Source organism: Humulus lupulus, chromosome 5 (assembly GCF_963169125.1).
Source record: "Humulus lupulus chromosome 5, drHumLupu1.1, whole genome shotgun sequence".
In the NCBI taxonomy this organism is placed as follows: Eukaryota; Viridiplantae; Streptophyta; class Magnoliopsida; order Rosales; family Cannabaceae; genus Humulus; species Humulus lupulus.
The window spans coordinates 105,804,194-105,823,393 of NC_084797.1; the positions used below are offsets into that span (position 1 = coordinate 105,804,194).

General features: G+C 38.5%; 1 non-coding gene across 1 annotated transcript; it reads right to left on the minus strand.

Annotated features, from left to right (window-relative positions):
* Positions 1 to 16,103: 16,103 nt before the first annotated feature.
* LOC133781066 (small nucleolar RNA R71) lies at positions 16,104 to 16,210 on the minus strand. The gene has a single exon (XR_009869862.1). It is a non-coding gene; the product is annotated as a small nucleolar RNA R71 (small nucleolar RNA).
* Between the last annotated feature and the right edge of the window lie 2,990 nt (positions 16,211 to 19,200).

Sequence of the window (19,200 nt, forward strand, 5' to 3'; positions counted from 1 at the left end):
TGGCTGGGAAATTGGTAAATTGCAGTTGGGTATAAGGGGTACACGGTTTGGGGACTTAGTCATTTGATGCTTTGAAATTTAAAGAGAAGACAAAGGAGAGGCAGAAGGCTAGGGCATGAAGAAGAAGAAGGGAGCTGAAAACTTGAGGACTTAGGGGATGAACCAAGGAAGCTTAAGGTTGGATTCTTCATTCAAGGTAAGGTTCTATGCAATTTTAAGATTTATTTCTGTTGTGGTTTAGGAATTTGATGCATGGTTTAAGCTTTTCAAGCTTTGGTTTATTTTTTTGGTTTATGGGTTTAGATTTCTTAAGTTGAGATTAAATGGGTGGATTTTGAGTATGATTGTGTTATTGAGTTGGGATATGATGTTTATGGGTTGATGTATGGTCTATTTGAAGTTTGGAATTTGGTTTTGGGGCTTAGGTAATTGTTGGGATGATTTGGAGGGGTTTAAGTTCGGGAAAAACGCAAGAGAAAACCCAGAAAATCTGGGTTCGCATATGAGCGTCGCGGCGCAAGGTTGCATCAGGAGGAGGTCAGGCTGCTGGGCGCCGCGGCCCTTGAGGGGAGTGCCGCGGCCATAGGCCATTTTGGCAGCCCAAAAGTTGAGTTTTTAGGGCTTTTGCCCGGGGACTCGGGGGATGGTTCCGATACTTTGCTTTATGGATTTAGAGGTCCCGGGAGTGCGGGATTGGTCCCGGGAAGTGGTTCTAGGCTTGGTTAGTATTGAAAGTGTTTTATGTGTGTTGTGACTAGGATTTCGGAGGGGCTCGTGCTAGTGGACCGTGCTCGTGATCGTGGTGCATCGGGAAGCACGGAATACAGGTAAGAAAACCGTAACACCCGAGATTAGGGCATGGCCCCACTGTGTGATTGTAGGGCATGGCCCCGGATTGTATTATGTGCAAATGCTTAACCTTAAATGAACCGTGATGTGTGTGAATGTTTATTTTGAATGTACTATATGTGTGATTATGATGAATTGAACGGCAAGGGCCGAGTACGGCGTAGGCCGGGGCGGTCGTGGGGCCGAGTACGGCGTAGGCCGGGGCGGCCGTGGGGCCGAAAGTAACACACAGCACATGGGATGCTTATATTCAGGGTGGGACCCAAGGGATACATGAGTTATCCCCGCGGTGAGAACCGAAACCCCAGGCTTTGGTAAGGCCTCGGGGGGCGGCATGGCCGTACTTGTTTATTATGATGGTTTTCCTATGTGTCAGTGAATTATGCCAGCTATATGAATTGCATATGTTATGTATTATTTGGGTTTTCTTGCTGGGCTTCGGCTCACGGGTGCTCCGTGTGGCAGGTAGAAGCAAGGACTGAGTCAACCAACCATGAGTACGGAGAGCGTGAAGCGACGCGTCCATGTTTGGCCTGCCCGACTGCTTTGGTTGGGGGTTTATTCGAAAAATGGCTGTAATAACCTATGATTTTATGATTTCTTAACTGTAACCTTATTTCAAGATGTAATTAGTTTTCAAACCTTATTTTGGGATCCCAAACGTTTAATAATAGAAGTTTTAATGAAACGACGCATTTTCAAAGATTACAGCCTTAACTTTTAATTGGTCACACTTTTGTTTCAAAACCTCGGTTAGCGAGTTCATTGCACACTGTTTTGTCTTAAAACTCACTTAGTAACGGCTCTAAGGAAGTAGGGCGTTACAAAGCCAGTACCTCCGCCCGAGTACCATATCCAGGCATCTCCCTGCCTCAATATTTAACACAACCCTCTAATCAGGATCTCTCATCCTCTTAACTAAGGGTGGAATTAACTCTGCTCATCTATTGATAAATTCCTTGTCAACTCGAACTCTCCTCAAAACCCAAGGTTAACACCCTTTAAGCCTTTCATTTAATACCCTTTTCTGTCCATACCTCACAGTAAACCATCACCGGTAACCTTACTGTTAAAACATCTAAATCAGCCATCTCCCCAGAGAATCCGCTGTTCTTCTATCCCATCTCAACTAACAAACTCCACAGCTTACTCCCACACTAGTGACCCCTTTGCTGCTACTTTCAGGGATAACTGGAGATCTCAACTCTGACTTATATCTAAAAACCCCTTTCAACACAATATCAGGTCCCCAAACCCTTCTAGGAACCAACAACTCGAGTTCATCCGTCAAAACCGACCAAACTCCTGAACTCAGAGGTTCATACCCTGAACCAACTCACATCTAAATCCAAATATCCACAGGTATAATGCACACACAAGCATATACTAGGTCAAAACCACAATGATATACATTTAGCTACCAGATTCAATCATCACTAAGTATATCCATACTCATCATGCTTCATACAAGCCAATATACAGATATAACATATGAATTTAATCCAGAAAATTAACCACATAAACTCAATATGCGAACCATTATGCCAATATTCATCCATATGCATAATAGTATTTATCAGCATGCATCAATCTCAACATGCAATAATCAAGGGCCCAGCCCAACAACATCTCATGCATATGTCATTTCATTCCTCATGCTCCATATAAATAAGCAGGCAAACAGGGCATTCAAACATATATTCAGACATGTCAATCATTCATACCAACCAACCCTGAGTCGAGCTTGTCACTGACAGCGAGCGTACATGTTCGGTCGATCTCCAGAACCAATAAACCTTGGCTCGCTCTGATACCAAGTTGTAACGCCCTACTTCCTTAGAGCCATTACTAAGTGAGTTTTTAAGACAAAACAGTGTGCAATGAACTCGCTAACCGAGGTTTTGAAACAAAAGTGTGACTAATTAAAAGTTAAGGCTGTAATCTTTGAAAATGCGTCGTTTCATTAAAACTTCTATTATTAAACATTTGGGATCCCAAAATAAGGTTTGAAAACTAATTACATCTTGAAATAAGGTTACAGTTGAGAAATCATAAAATCATAGATTATTACAGCCATTTTCGAATAAACCCCCAACCAAAGCAGTCGGGCAGGCCAAACATGTACGCGTCGCTTCACGCTCTCCGTACTCATGGTTGGTTGACTCAGTCCTTGCTTCTACCTGCCAAACGGAGCACCCGTGAGCCGAAGCCCAGCAAGAAAACCCAAATAATACATAACATATGCAATTCATATAGCTGGCATAAATCACTGACAAATAGGAAAACAATCATAATAAACAAGCACGGCCATGCCGCCCAAGAGGCCTTACCAAAGCCTGGGGTTTCGGTTCTCACCACGAGGATAACTCATGTATCCCTTGGGTCCCACCCTGAATATAAGCATCCCATGTGCTGTGTGTTACTTTCGGCCCCACGGCCGCACCCGGCCTACGCCGCACTCGGCCCTTGCCGTTCATTTCATTATAATCACACATATAGTACATTCAAAATAATTATTCACACACATCATGATTCATTTAAGGTTAAACATTTGCACATAATACAATCTGGGGCCATGCCCTACAATCACACAGTGGGGCCATGCCCTATTTTCGGGTGTTACGGTTTTCTTACCTGTATTCCGAGCCTCCTGATGCACTAAAGCCGCGAGCACGGTCCTCTAGCATGAGCCTCACCAACAACCTAGTCACAACACACAAGAAACGTCCCTCAATACTAATCAACCCAAAACCACTTCCCGGGACCAATCACGCACTCTCGGGACCTCTAAAACCTTAAAACAACACCCCGGAGACATCCCCCGAACCCCTGGAGCAAAGGCCTAAAATTGCCAAAAATGTCAACCTGAAATTTGCCTTGTGCCGCAGCACAACTTTCTTGTGCCGCGGCACCCATCAGTCAGGGACTCCCTCGCTGCGGCACGAAAAACTTGTGTCGCGGCATGCCTTCGCAGACCCAGAATTCTGGGTTTTTCCCTGCACTATCTCCGAGCTAAAACCTTCCAAAATCATACCAAACCAATACCCAAACCCCAAAATCAATTTAAAACTTCAAATGGACCATCTAACAACCCATAAACATCATCAAAGAAATCCAAACACACAATCAAATCCCCAAAATCCACATCCTTGATTTCAATTTCAGAAAAATAAAAACTCAAAGTTCAAACTTAAACCATGCTCAAATTCCTTAACCCATAACAGAAACAAGCCTTAAATTACTTAGAATCCATACCTTGAATGAAGAATCCAACCCTATGCTTCCTTGATCCATTTCCTAAGTCTTCAAATTTCATCTCCATCACTCCTCTTCTTCTTCTTCTCCTTCTTCTTGCCCTAGGTCTCCTTCTAGCTTTTCCTTTCTTAATTTTAAACAAAACCACCAAAATGACTAAGCCCCAAACCGTGTACCCCATATAACCCAGCTGCCATATATCAAATTCCCAGCCAAATGACCATTTTACCCCTCCTTGCCTATTCTTTCCCAACTAAACCTCAAGGGCACTTAAGTCCTTTTACTTCTATTTCATTTCTACCATTTTCTATCTAGAACTTGTTACTCTCAGCAGTAACTAATGGTTACCCAGGTTACTCAATCACCAATAACCATTACCCGCTAAATCTCAATCTTAACCATAAAATTCCCAAAGTACCCCTAGGCTCCTCCCGAGCCGGGTATAGAAATCCCGTTGTGACTCTTAAGTTAACTAGCTCTCTAGGACCGTCTCGGCACGTGCATCACAACAATAACACCACACTCGCGTGGTACAATTCACAGAATACAATTATCACATATATGCCCTCAGCGGGCTAAAATTACCAATTTACCCCTATCATGCAAACGGGGTCCACATGCATAATTATTTCACCTAACATGCATACTAACCACGTAGTCATGCATCTCGATGTTCAATTAGTCATATAACATGCTTTAAATCATAATCATGCATTTAACTCATCAAATCACACATAAATCCCAACATGCCCTCCTGGCACACTAATCAAGGCCCTTAAGCTTTATTAGCGATTTTGGGTCGTTACAGTCGATGGGATCCGTACCTCCACTTTATGAACCAATGTTTGGCATTTTGAAGCTTCAAGGTACAGGGAGTTCCACATTGTGGGTAGCACAAGGCTCCCCATCCTCATCCTTCGAGTTTGGGTCATGACCTTGTCTCCGGGACATCTTTCGCATTATTATTTTCAAACTATCCAATTTTGCGTGGAGAGGGTTGTTATTTTGATTGGCACTATATTCCTAATGTTCTCTCCTCCGAGCATTAAGGACATCTCAGAGGTCTAGTTGTTGTTGTTGTCTCCCAGGATTTTCCTCTGGAGCTGCCCTGCACTTACGGGCATTTAGGTCATCTCGTAGGTCATGTTGTGCTTGGTGGCGACCACCGTCCTCAGGGTATTATACTTATGTTTCCCCTATGGAGTCATCGTACTCATTGGCGAGGCACCGATGGAGACATTTCCCCTGTTGGCACCTTGGTTGGGGTTTCTATGAGGCTGGCGAGGTGTCAGGGGGACTCCACCCCCAGGCCGTACACGATCTGTCGTGACATCCTTAGGCTGAACGCGTTGGACTCCACAGATGCTATCATCTTGGAAGTGTTCTCGGACTCCATGCTTATGGCTATCGTTACCTCGTTTCGGGGCCTGAATGGGCTTGGAAGCCTAACAAGTTCTCTTCTGCCCTTGCGCGGGATCTTCATTGAATTTTCCTTTACTATGGTCTTATGGTGCAGGCGAGGCTCCAACTCTAGCAGATTGCACAAGTGGCACACCAACTGGTGAATCTTGGACCCTGTTAATGGGGTGCTCTGAACGTACACCCACCGGCCCATCAGACGATGCTCCAGCTGGGTGCAAAGGTGGCACGCCAGCTTTTTGCCTAAGTGGTATCTTGTCATGGAGATCCACTCACAGCCCTTCGACTACCAAAGTAGCCCTCATGGTATTAACCATCTCGTGTAGGGCGGCGATATTGCCCTCATGGGCATCAATTTTCTATTGTTGGGTGGCTACTTGGTCTCTATTGTTGGGTTCCTTCGTGTCCATGGGTTGAGGATAATCCCCTCATAAAACTCGCTATCTTCGCAATCTTAGTCGACAATTTTTTCATAATCCTTGTGGGCCACCTACGGGAACTCTAGTGGAGGTGGTCGACTGGGTTCCTCTTCCCCAGCTTAGGTGGGAGGAGCGACATTGTTTGGAGCATTTCTTCTAGTGGCCACCATCATTGATTCTTCACGCTTTCCTTCAAGCTTTCAATGAAAGCACCAAAATGATGATTACCTTTTTCACTATAACATGAACCACAAGATTTTTGCGTAGTTCAGGCTATAAAACAACCCTAGTCCACGAGCCCTTTAGTATTGGGATCTATGAAGCTTGGTTGGGCAAGCTTCAATGAAGTTCAGGTAGCATTTATGCTTTGAAAACAAAAGTTGTGAACCCCTTTACAATGGTGCTCTAGCCCTATTTATAGAGGCTGAGAGCAATTAACTCTCATAATGAGGAGTTAATACAACAATTTTCCCCCGTAACTGGGATTAAATGCCTAACTAAAATACATTTGTAAGATAAAGGTGGCGGTGGGTCCATGCAGATTGCACGGGTCCCAATTTGTAGGTTGCAGCCCACTCATTTATGGGAAACATGCCTCTGACATGGTCAGAATGCAGCCACACATCTCCCATGTCAGACGGTTCCTTGGGACATACCAATTGTCAAGTGTACAGCCTCGACATCTCTACTTGAGGCATGAAAAGTTGTCAGGTGGTCACTTGGGGTCCAAAGTCGTTGGGACTGACATCTGGCATTCCCTCGATGCGTCGAGGAGGTTCTCAAAGGCCAGGAGGACTAACTGATCAAGAAGATAGGAGGATCATAACGGATGTCCTCATGATGTGGCCTAACTTGAAGACACCCACACTTGGAAGGGATAACAACACATTAGGACGAACTACGCTCCAAGGAGCTCTAGTCGAGATCCACAAGACTTCATTAGCGTCTGAGGAGCCTAATCACTTCTCTTATGATTTCCACGTGTCCAATGATGAAATAAAAAACACCAATATTTTTGTGGGTGATGCCTTGTTGATTTGTAGTTATTTTTTAATCATACAGTGGATAAATATCTAGTTGATTTTCAGTTATTTTTTAGTTTATTTAAGGGTTATGTCCAGTTGTTATAGTGTATTTTTTTAGTTTATTTTTTATACATTTTAAATTTCAGTGACAAGTTTTTCAAGGTTTATTTTTATGTTTTTTCAGTTTATATTGCGTTGATGTAATGTGTTGTTGTTGAATTGATTTCCAGTTATTGTAGAGTTGATGTCTCGTTGATTTTGGATTGATGCAATGTGTTCATGTTAAATTGATTTTAAGTTGTTGGGGAGTTGATGTCTCGTTAATTTTAAGTTACTTTTGACAACGTTTTTCTATAAATAAAATATTTTAAAAATAATATTTTTAATAAGTTGAGTTAGTAAAATTGAAAAAGAAAATTAGGGGTCGTAAAAATGTAAAAATAACATAAAAAATGTGTATATATGAAAAAAAACCCTAATATTATCCCCCGTTCTATTATTGATATTTAAATTATATTTATATATAATTGTTTAAAAAAATGTACTATCTTTATTGTAATTCATGGAATGAATATATTTATATATATATATATATTGATTTTCAATTCTTCCAAGTATATATCATGTAAAAGTTCGAATGGGCTCGTACTCATCAAGTTGATATCTTTCTTTAGAAAGGTGTGATAAAGGAGAGAGAGAGGAGAACCGAAGAAAGGAGACCGTATGAGATTATTTTATCCAGCCATGACCATGTGGCCCCATTGAACTTTGTCAAATATACAACACTTGATAGAACAAAAAAAAAGTGTTGTTAATTTAATTTCATTTTAAATTGGAGACACTTAAAGAAACAGTGTTGCAATAGAACTAATGTATTTTTTTTTTTTAAATATATATATTTTTTTAAAATAAATAATATTAGTCAATATAGCCACACTTATAGAGAAGTGTTGTTATCACTAATGAAAAAGAAAATATGAAAGGCTACACTTTCTAGATAAAGGTTGCCACAAATAACTCTAACTTGAATTAAAATCCAACTCATGTTATTTTGTGAACTATAACTTCTTTTACTTCTTACATTTCGTATCTTCTTAAAAAGAGTTTATTTTCTTAAAATATAAAAAGACAAAAAAACTCTTTAAACCACAACAGATTTCAAGCAATAATTCTTCAAATAAAGCTCTATAATCAAATAATAACTATAAGGTGTTTTTGTTCTGGATATTTTTTGGGCATCAAATGTGTTTCATCAATTTGATGTGAGAATCAAAATTTGGCTCAATTAAGGTTTGTCTTTATGAATTTTGCATTTACTCAAATAATATTTTTGAGTTAGTTATTTTATTTAATTTCTTTCATCTTTGTCACTATTGGGAGCTTTTACTTTTATCTATTAACATTTGCAGATTAAATTATTTGTTGGTTTGGTGTGATACAGGTATGGAAAAGACAAAACATGTTTAAAGGAAATTAGCAGCTAAAGTATTAAATTTTTTATAAGTACCAAAACGTTACTTTTTCTAGTATTTCGTAAGTACATATACAACTAAGTCTAACTTTTTTGGCAATAAAATAACATAAACTTTGTGTTTATTTACAGTTTAATACCAAAACTTTTTATTTTTATTATTTTGCGGTGAAATATACAAAAAAATTTTAGATATTTAAAATTCATTTTAAAATATAAAAAATATTTTAATTGATTTTAATTAAAACTAGGTATTTTCCCTTCGTCCTTGTCCCCTCTTCTTCATTTCATAAAATATATTCCTTCATCCTTTTCCTCTTTCCTTTTGCTTTTTTTCTTCTTATATTAATTAAAATAGAATTTTTCATATATTTTTTTTTTATTTTTAAAGCAATTAAAATATTTTTAATTATTTTTGAAACTTTTAAATTACTATAAATATTTTGGTATTTTAAAAATAGTCAAAATATTGGTATATCATTTTTTTTTCAAATAATTAAAATATATATTATGACGAATACTCATTTGGTACAATGTGTTTTATCAAAATACATACTTGGGATATCATTTGATACTGTAGCATCTCAAATTTGCTAATAGGGCTTAGGGCCTTGATTAGTATGTCTGGAGGGCAATAAGTGATTTACTATTTAAATATGTGATTTTGATGAGTATGTGATTAGAAATACATGTTTAAGTAAATTAAATATGCATGTGGGCCCCATTTGGTTATTTAGGGCATGTTTGTAATTTTAGCCCATTAAGGGCATAAATGCAATATTTGTGATTATTATGATCTTTACCACGTGCGAGTGGTGATATATTTGAGATGCACGATCTGAGACAGTCCTAGGGAGCGGTTTAGCTAAGAAGTCACAACGGGACCCGAAACCCGACTCGGGGTGAGTTGGGGGAGGGGGTATTCTGGGCATTAGACATTTTACAGGGTTATCAGGTTATGAAAATTAATATTTGGAGATATATTTGAAGTTAGAACGTTTAGGAGGGATTATTAGGGAGATTTTCCATTTTTTCATCGGGAACCTTTTTTTTGGTACACCGAGCCTTGGAGGTAACTTAAGTGACCTAGGATAAGTAACACAAAACTTAGGAAAAAATCAAAACTTGGTAAACCGACCCAAACACCCTTTTCTCTCTCTCTTATTTTCTCTAAACCTTACCAAGGGAAACATTCAAGATTAAGCAAGGAATTTGGGCTCTGAATTTGGGGATTAGCTCAGTATCAACTTGTGGTTTCAAGCAAATGATAAGGTAAGCTTTTTATTGTGGTTTTAGCCTTTAGATTCTGTACTTATTGGCTGAGTTTTTAGATTTCTTAAGTTTTTGAAGTTGAAGATTAAATTTGGGATTTGATGAGGTTTTAAGCTAGCTTTTTGTTAGGTTGTGTTATTGGGACTATTCTAGAACTTTTGTGGTGATTAAATTGAGTTGTTAGATTGATTTTGGGGTAAATTGGCTTGGTTTTAGTTGTGAAAATGGGGGATTTTTCTGGGTTCGAAGGGTCGGGTCGTGGCATTGTTCTTGGTCAGTCGCGGCCCTCTAGAACAGTTGGGAGGCCAAGAAGAGGGACAGGCTGCAGCACCCTACAAGTTGGGTCGCGGCGCGCATAGACTAAAATGGGGGGCTGGGTTTCTGGTTGAGGTGAGCTGCGACACAAGGCCTTGGGGCCACAACACAAGGCCTTGGGGCCGCGGCGCTTAGTGGGTTTTGGACCCCAAGAAGGTTTTAGGCTCGGGAATTGAAAAGTTAAGGCTCGGGATGGATTTAATCACCCGGATTGATAGAATTAAAGGTCCCGGAGACTAGAATTATAATCCAAAGTTATTTAATGTATTAGAACTTGATGGATGGATGTTGTTGATACGTTGTGACAAGGTTTTCAGGGAGGCTTGGACTAGCGGACTATGCTCGGGATATCGGAGCTCGGAAAGCTTGGGACACAGGTAAGAAAACTGTTGTAACCGTAGAGCAGGGCGTGGTCCTATAGTTTGTATTGCAGGGCACGACCCTATGTGATTGTGTTGCAGGGCGTAGCCCTATTAATTATGATTGTATTTGCTTAAGTATTTGTTAAGTTTATGTTATGTGTTGTATATCTGTAAATGTACGGCAAAGGCCGGGAACGGCGAAGGCCGAGAATGGCAAGGGCTGGGAACGGCGAATGCCGAGTACGACAAGGGGTCGGGAGCAGCGTTAAGCATGCGGAGTGCAAGTTTCCAGGGTGAGACCCCTATTAGATACCTGGGATATCCTCACGGTGTAGACCGCGAACCCAGGGCCTGGTAAAGTGCCTGGGACGGCATGGCTGTTATATGTTTAGCCTGTTGGTGACTTTGTTATATGCTGATTGATATTTGTGCATATGTTGATTGCTTGTGTGGAGTTCTCTTGCTGGGCTTCGGCTCACGGGTGCTCTATGGTGCAGGTAAGGACAAGGGAAAGGTCGATCAACCATGATTACGGAGAGCATGAAGCGGCATGTACATGTTCGGCCTGCCTAGCTGTCACGACCAGGGGTACTTTTGGGAGATGTTCTGTATTAGTCTAAATTTTGTTGTTTAGTCGACTTTAATATTATTTTGAGTTGTAAATATTTCTAAATAGTATTACGGGATCCCAATTGTATAATGCTTTATAATTCCAATGAATGATTACATTTTCAAATTATATGACTTTTATTACAGTTTAGCTACACTTTTAACCTAAAACCTCAATTAGTGAGTTAATTGCACGTTTTAAACTCACTTAGTGACGACTCTAAGGAGGTAGGGCGTTACAGATACCCTCTGGTTGCAAATCAAATCCAGTCCACATATATTTTTTTGAATATGACCATATTGCCCCTTTTCTAATTAATTAATTAATTTTCTTATGTTTTTGTAAATTTAAAATGATTTAAAAATATTTTAAGAAAGAATAAAACAATAATAAAAATGTTTCATTTTATCTCTCTCTCTCTCTCTCTCTCTCTCTCTCTCTCTACCACCCTTCCTCTCAAAACATAGATTCAAGCTTCATAAAAACTCACACAGATTAAGATTAAAAAAAGATAGATTATAAATAGAACCCATATAAATATTAAAACTTATTAAATTTCAATATCGAATGGTGCTGAGAGAGACAGAGAGATGGGCAAGCCTTAGAAACATATGTTTTAGAGAATGATAAATCTTTTTGGATTATTGTACCTAGATCTACTAACCATGTTTGTAACTCTTTACAGGTTCTAGAATCGTGGGAGGAAGTGGACTAATGCGGATTAAAGCTTAGAGTTGGTAACTTAGCATTCGTTGCAGTCGAACCTAGAAGAAGAGCTCGCCTAATGTTCGGAAATAAATATTTCATTTTGAAAGATGTATGTTGTATTCCAGATTTTAGTAGAAATTTAATTTTAGTTTCCATGTTGCAATTAGAACGATTTGTTATAACTTTTACAAATTCTAATATATCTATTTCTTTCAATGGATCAGAATTGTGTATTGCATGTTTGGAAAACGAGCTTTATATTTTGCGACCTAACGAACCCCTCACACTTAATAATGATTTATTCAAAGTAGCAAAACCTAGGACCAATAAACGTCAAAAGACTGATAGCCATAACATGGCATATTTATGGCACTTGATCTTAGGTCACATTGGCTATGATAGAATTCAAGGACTTACAAAGGATAGGTCTTTGAGGGAACTCACCTTAGGTGAATTACCTATTTGTGAATCTTGTCTAGAAGGCAAATTAACCATGCATCCATTCTCTATAAAGGGTGATTGGGCCAAAGAACCGTTTGGACTTGTTAATTTAGATGTTTGTGGACCTTTGAGTGTAAAAGCCAGGGGTGGTTTTGAGTATTTTTCCACTTTGATTGACAATTACTCTAGATACTCATATCTTTACCTAATGCATAGGAAATCAGAAACATTTTCAAAGTTTAAGGAATTCCTAGCTATGGATTAGAACCAATTAGGTAAATCTTGCGATCTGATAAAGGTGGAGAATATTTGGATATGCAGTTCCAAGATTATTTAACTGAACTTGGGCTTTTATCACAACTTATTTCCCTGGGTACTCCGCAACAAAATGGTGTGAAGGAATGCCAGAACAAAACTATATTGGAAATGGTTAGATGCATGCTTACTTACTCATCTCTGCAACCTTCATTTTGGGGATATGGAATTGAAACTGTGAACGACATTCTAAATGTTTTACCATCCAAATCAATCCCAAAAACACCTTTAGAATGCTTGAATGGTTGTGAACCTTGTTTACGTCATTATATAATCTTGGGATGTCCCGCCCACGTCCTGAGAAAGAAGGAAGGAAAGCAAGAACCATGAACCGAAGTTTACATCTTTGTTGGGTATTCTAGAGGCACTCGGGCGGGACTTTTCTATAGTCATTCAGAAAAGAAAGTGTTTACTTCTATGAATGCTACTTTTCTGGAAAATGACTATGTCCAAGACTTCAAACCGTGCAGTAAAATAGTTTTAGAGGAGATGGTTGAAGAATTGACTCCAACCAATGTTCCATAGTCATCAACGAAGGTTGATGATAAAATCCCCACTCTTCATGTCCAACTAACGCAAGTCAATTTAAATGAAGAAAGTAACACTGTTCCTAAGTAAACAATCGCGGAGCCTCGTCGTAGTGGGAGGGTTTCTAGGAACCCAATTCACTATGGTTTAGATGATGAAACAAATATGGTTGTTGGTCACACTAGTGACGATGGTCCATTTTCTTTAAAATAGGCAATGGCTAGCCCTGAAACAGGAAATGGAGTCCATGTACTCAAATTACGTCTGGGATCTTGTGGAAGTACCTAGTGACTTTAAGGCCATTGGGTGCAGGTGGATCTACAAGAAGAAACATGGTCTTGATAGAAAGATCGAAACTTATAAAGCCCGATTAGTGGCAAAGGGTTTTTACCAAAGAGAAGGCGTGGACTATTAGGAAACTTTTAGTCTGGTAGCCATGCTCAAGTCCATTCTCATCCTCCTATCCATAGCAGCCACTCTTTACTATGAGATCTGGAAAATGGAGGTCAAGACAACTTTCGATAATGGGAAGCTTAACGAAGTCATTTATATGGATCAATCAGAAGGATTTAAAGTAGCTAGACAATAAGGAAAAGTTTGCAAGTTGAATAGGTCCATTTATGGACTGAAGCAAGCTTCTGGTTCCTAGAATTTTAGGTTTGATGAGATAATTAAAACATATGGCTTTGAACATAATATTGATGAGCCTTGTGTTTACCAACTGAAGGCAAATCAAATAGTGGTATTCCTGGCTCTTTATGTAGATGGTATCTTACTCATTGGTAACAATGTTAAGAAATTATCATATGTGAAGAATTGGCTAGGCACTCAATTCAAGATAAAGGATTTGGGTGAAGCGAGTTATGTTCTTGGTATCCGGATTATTAGGGATAGAAAGAACAAACTATTAGCTCTATCTCAAATAACTTACATGGATAAAGTGCTTGAACGTTTCTCAATGACAAATTCCAAGAAAGGATGTCTACCGTCCAGCCATGGAATTCATCTTTCAAAGAAGCAGTCTCCCCAGACTCCTGAAGAGGAAGATGCAATGAGAAAAGCTCCTTACGCATCGAAAGTTGAAAGTCTGATGTATGCTATGTTGTATACTAGACCAGTTATCTCCTATGGAGTGGGAGTAGTGAGTAGGTATTGATGAAACCCAGAACCGGAATATTGGATAACAGTTAAGCATATTCTGAAGTATTTAAGGCATACTAGGGATTATATGTTAGTCTACAAGGGTGGTGTTCCGAACCCTGTAGGATACACCAATTCAAACTTTCAAACCAATGTCGATGACAAGAAGTCTACTTCTGGAATGGTGTATATTGTTCGGGGTGGAGCTGTGATATGGAGAAGCGTAAAGTAGTCTGCGATCTCAAATTCCACCATGGAGGCTGAGTACATAGTTGCGTCTGAAGCAGCTAAAGAAATAGTCTAGCTAAAGAAGTTCTATTAAGATCTTGGTGTTATTCCAGATATAGATAAACCACTTGTGTTGTTTTGTGACAACACAGATGTTGAAGGGCCTAAAAAACACACCGGTCATGACCTAGGAAAGGCCAAGTCGCGTTCCACGTTTGAAAAAAAAAAAGAGGAAATCAATTTTTTATTCAGTATAAATTCATACTTTATGTTTGAATTAGGGGTAGGTAAAATTTTAATTATGAATTTAGAGATTAAATTTGATTGTGAGACAATTTTTTCTACACTTTCATATTTTTATTTATTCTTCATGTCTTTGAATATTATGTTTCTGAATAATTATTTTGTTGTTTTAGTCATGTCTCATAAGAAGTAAACATCTCTATCTAGGGATTAATGTAGTTGCTTGGATTTTTATTTAATGTTATTATGATTTTCTATTAATTCTACTTCTTTATTCTAATCTATATAATGTTTGTTTAATACTAGTGAATATCTGATCAATATTTACTTGAATTATGATTTTGATTCAAAATTCGAAAGATGCGAATTGAATATGCTATCGTTATATAGACATAGGTTACATATTGGACGAAAATACTTGTATGGCTTGTGTAGCAATTAGGTTTTCTATGGTTAATGTCTGTTATATATTTAACTTTATCACATAGATGTAGAAAACCTGCATATAGGTTGAGATCATATAGCTTGAAAAAGAATAGGAATCGATTTATGTTAACATGCTATTAGAGAAGTAAGAAAGAAATTTAGAACTGATTAATAAAATTAATAGAATAAAAAGTTGATGAAGTTAATACCCTAAGTCTTTTTATTATTGATTTTCATCCTTTGATTAATTGTTTTATTTATAGTTATTGAAATTGTGTTTGTAGTTTGATTTATTCATCTTAATTTTACTTGCCTAATAGAATCTGTTGGATGATATTCTTTCTTCCAGAATTTATTACTTGACACGAGCACATATACTTGTGTGCATATTTTAGAGATCAAGCTTTCGGTGCTGTTGATGGAGACTTAATATCCAATATCATAATTAATTGTTGTTTTCTTGTTCTAATTTGATTCTTATACTTTATACTCATTCAGATCAAGGATGTATCATGTTTTAGAAATTATTGGTATATGCAAGGAAGTAGATAAAAGGAACTCATACTGATAGATCTTAAAATTGAGAGAATGTACAGACAAAACCGAAAGATAAAGAAAATGCTAGGTTTTTCCATGGTTGAGAACGTGAATAACAATGTCAACAACAATGCAAATTTGGGTAATGCGTTTAATGTAGCAGTTGAGGCTGACCTGCCTTTGAGAAATTATGTACTCCCTACTATTACGGGGATACATTCAAGTATTTGTCCTCCTACTGTAGAGGTGAATAATTTTGAGATAAAACCCTCGATCATTCAGATGGTGTAGAATTGTGTACAATTCAGGGGATTACCAAACGAGAATCCAAATCTTTATATTACCAAGGTTTTAGAGCTATGTGCGACATTCAAAATGAATGGGGTGAGTGACGATGTTGTTAGATTAAGATTATTTTTGTTTTCTTTCAAAGACAGAGCTAAGAGTTGATTGAATTCATTACAAGCCAACTCTGTAGTCACTTGGGAAGACTTGGCTCAGAATTTCCTTGGTAAATATTTTCCTCCTGCAAAGTCAGCCAGATATAGATGAGAGATTAATAACTTCCATTAGCTGGATGGGGAGTCTTTATATGACGCATGGGAATGTTTTAAAGAGTTGCAAAGGAAGTGCCCACATCATGGAATAGAGAAGTGGTTGCTGGTGCATATGTTTTACAATTGTTTGGGGGGAAATACAAGGACAATTATTGATGCAGTAGAATAACCTCGCCGCCCAAGAAATGCAAGTACAGAATGTTATGAGTTATGAGATTTATGGGGGTCTGCATTCTTATGAACAATGTGTGAGCACTACCAGTTGCTCAACAGATGTGAACAGTATGCCTTTGGAATAGGCACAGGCTACTGGTAACTTTCCAAGACCTGCACCCAACACTTACTCAATTCATATACTCCTGCGTGGAAGAATCACCCCAACCTGTTTTGGAAAAATAACCAATGTTTACAACCATAGTATCCCTAGTATCCACCTCAACACCCACCTCATCAATTGACTTATAGACTACTCTCTAGCCCTATTATGACCAAAACCTACGCCCATCTCATCCACCACCACATCCTCCAATGAACTCACCAACAACTCAGCCATACCAATTAAATCAATTCATGACAGAGACAAGGTATTCAATCAGGAATTTTGAGACACAAATGGGTCAGTTGGCTAAACTACTTTCTTATAGACAACAAGGGAATTTGCCTAGTTCCACAGATGTAAATCCCTAAGAGCAATGTCAAGCTATTAGTTTGAAGAGTGGGACTAAGTATGATGGGCCTACCTTGGATGACAAGGGAAAGAAGACAGAGGATAAAAATGTTACTAGTTTAGCACAAGAGGAAGTTACTCAAGACCTTCCAAAGAAAAAGAAGCTGAAACACACCAAGCCTACACCAAAGATTCCTTATCCTCAACCATTCCGAAAGGCCAATCTTGACAAACAATTCCCCAAATTTCTTGAGGTATTTAAGAAACTTCACATTAACATTCATTTTGTAGAGGCTCTTGAACAAATTCCTAGTTATATGAAGTTTATGAAAGAGATATTGTCTAATAAGAGAAAAATGTAGGATTGTGAAATTGTGGCATTAACAGAAGATTGCAGTGCAATTATTTAAAAGAAACTTCCTCAAAAGTTAAGAGATCCGGGTAGCTTCGCTATACCTTGCACCATTGGGAACTTTCATTGTGAGAGGGCTTTATGTGATTTGGGCGCAAGCATTAATTTATTGTTGTTTTCCATACTTAGAAGATTTGGTTTAGGGGAATCTAGACCAACTACTGTTACTCTTCAATTGGTTGATCGTTCATTAACACACCCTCGAGGTATTATAGAGAACATTCTAGTAAAGGTAGATGAATTCATCTTTCCAGTGGATTTCATTGTTTTAGATATGGAAGAATATGAGAACGTGCCTATTATATTAAGAGGAAAATTTTTGGCCATAGGGCAAGCTTTGATATATGTCTAGAAGGGTTAGTTAAGGCTACGAGTAGAAGGTGATGAGGTAGTTTTTAATGTCTTTAAAGCCTTGAAATATCCTTCAGCTAGTGACAGTTGGTTTAGTGTTAGTGTATTGGAGGAACAAGGTGAATGGGTCAAGTCTATTGAGGATCCAATTGAGTTGAGTTTGGTAGCAAGTCCAGAGGAGTGTGATGATACTGAAGCCAGTGAATATGTTAAGTGGTTGAACTCATCGGGGAAAATTTATAAAAAGAAATATGAGGAATTGGGGCACGTGTCTAAGAGACCTCTCCCATCTATTGAGAAGCCACCAGTTCTTGAGTTAAAGACATTGCCTGATCACTTTAGGTATGCATATTTGGGAGAGAATAACACACTACAAGTTATTATTTCAGCTTTGTTGTCTCTGATTGAAGAAGAGAAGCTACTTAGAGTGTTGAGGGCTCACAAGCTATCAATTGAGTGGACTTTGGCAGATATCAAGGGTATAAGCCCTTCAACGGTGATGCACCATATATTAATGGAGGATGATAGTAAGCTTAGTATCGATGCTCAGAGGAGGCTTAATCCCTCAATGAAAGATGTGGTAAGGAAGGAAATCCTTAAATGGTTGGATGTAGGAGTAATTTACCCAATATTTGACAGTGAATGGGTTAATCCTGTTCAGGTGGTCCCGAAGAAGGGTGGCAAGATAGTGGTTAAGAATTATAATAATCAACTGATTCCAACTCGTATGGTGACGGGATGGACAAATTTTATAGACTACCGTAAACTGAATAAGGCAACCAGGAAAGACCATTTCCCCTTGCCTTTTGTAGATCATATGTTGGATAGATTTTGTAACGCCCTGGGTATCCAAGACCGTTACACTGTGTGTTTATAAAGGTGCAAGACTTGCTAGTTAAGCCGTTTAGTTAGAAACGTGTCACTGAAACTAAAATTGCACAAGGATTAAAAGATTTTGGTCATGAAAGATACATTTCATTTAAATAAAAATTTCGTACATGGGATCCCAAAATAAATAGAGTTTAAAGGATAGTTTACAAAATTCCAAGGTATATACAACTACTGGCCACTCTAAGGGCAAAATAGACATTTAAGGTTCTCCTGTTCCTGTCGATCCCTGGACCGTGGCAGCCGAGGAACTAACTATGTACATTTCTCCTCTAGAGCTCTCCAAATCATGGCTGATCAAGCTCACCCTTCCCTTTACCTACACCATGTATCACTCATGAGCCAAGGCCTAGCAAGAAAACCATAATATCACAGCATGATCAATGACAATAATCAGATAAATCATCAACCATAACTATATACTCAGCAATCCATAGCATTAACATAATCAGACATTCAACATACCAAATTCATCAAATCAACATCAATAACCAAGTCATGTAACAAACAGGGTCGACGCCCTTAGGTCGCACCCTCTGTTTACCCCGCTGACTCTGGTCCGCTTAAATCGAGCTCAGTGAATATTAAGCTATCCTCAGCTACCAGTGTCTGAGCCGTGCCCTATGTGCCAATATCAATTCCGGTTCTCTTAGGCCATTTGTCTCATGTTCACATGGCATTATACCATCATATAGTAATGCATACAAGTATAGGGAATCCTTAGTCCCAACATAATCACACAACCGGGTGCAAATTTCTTTC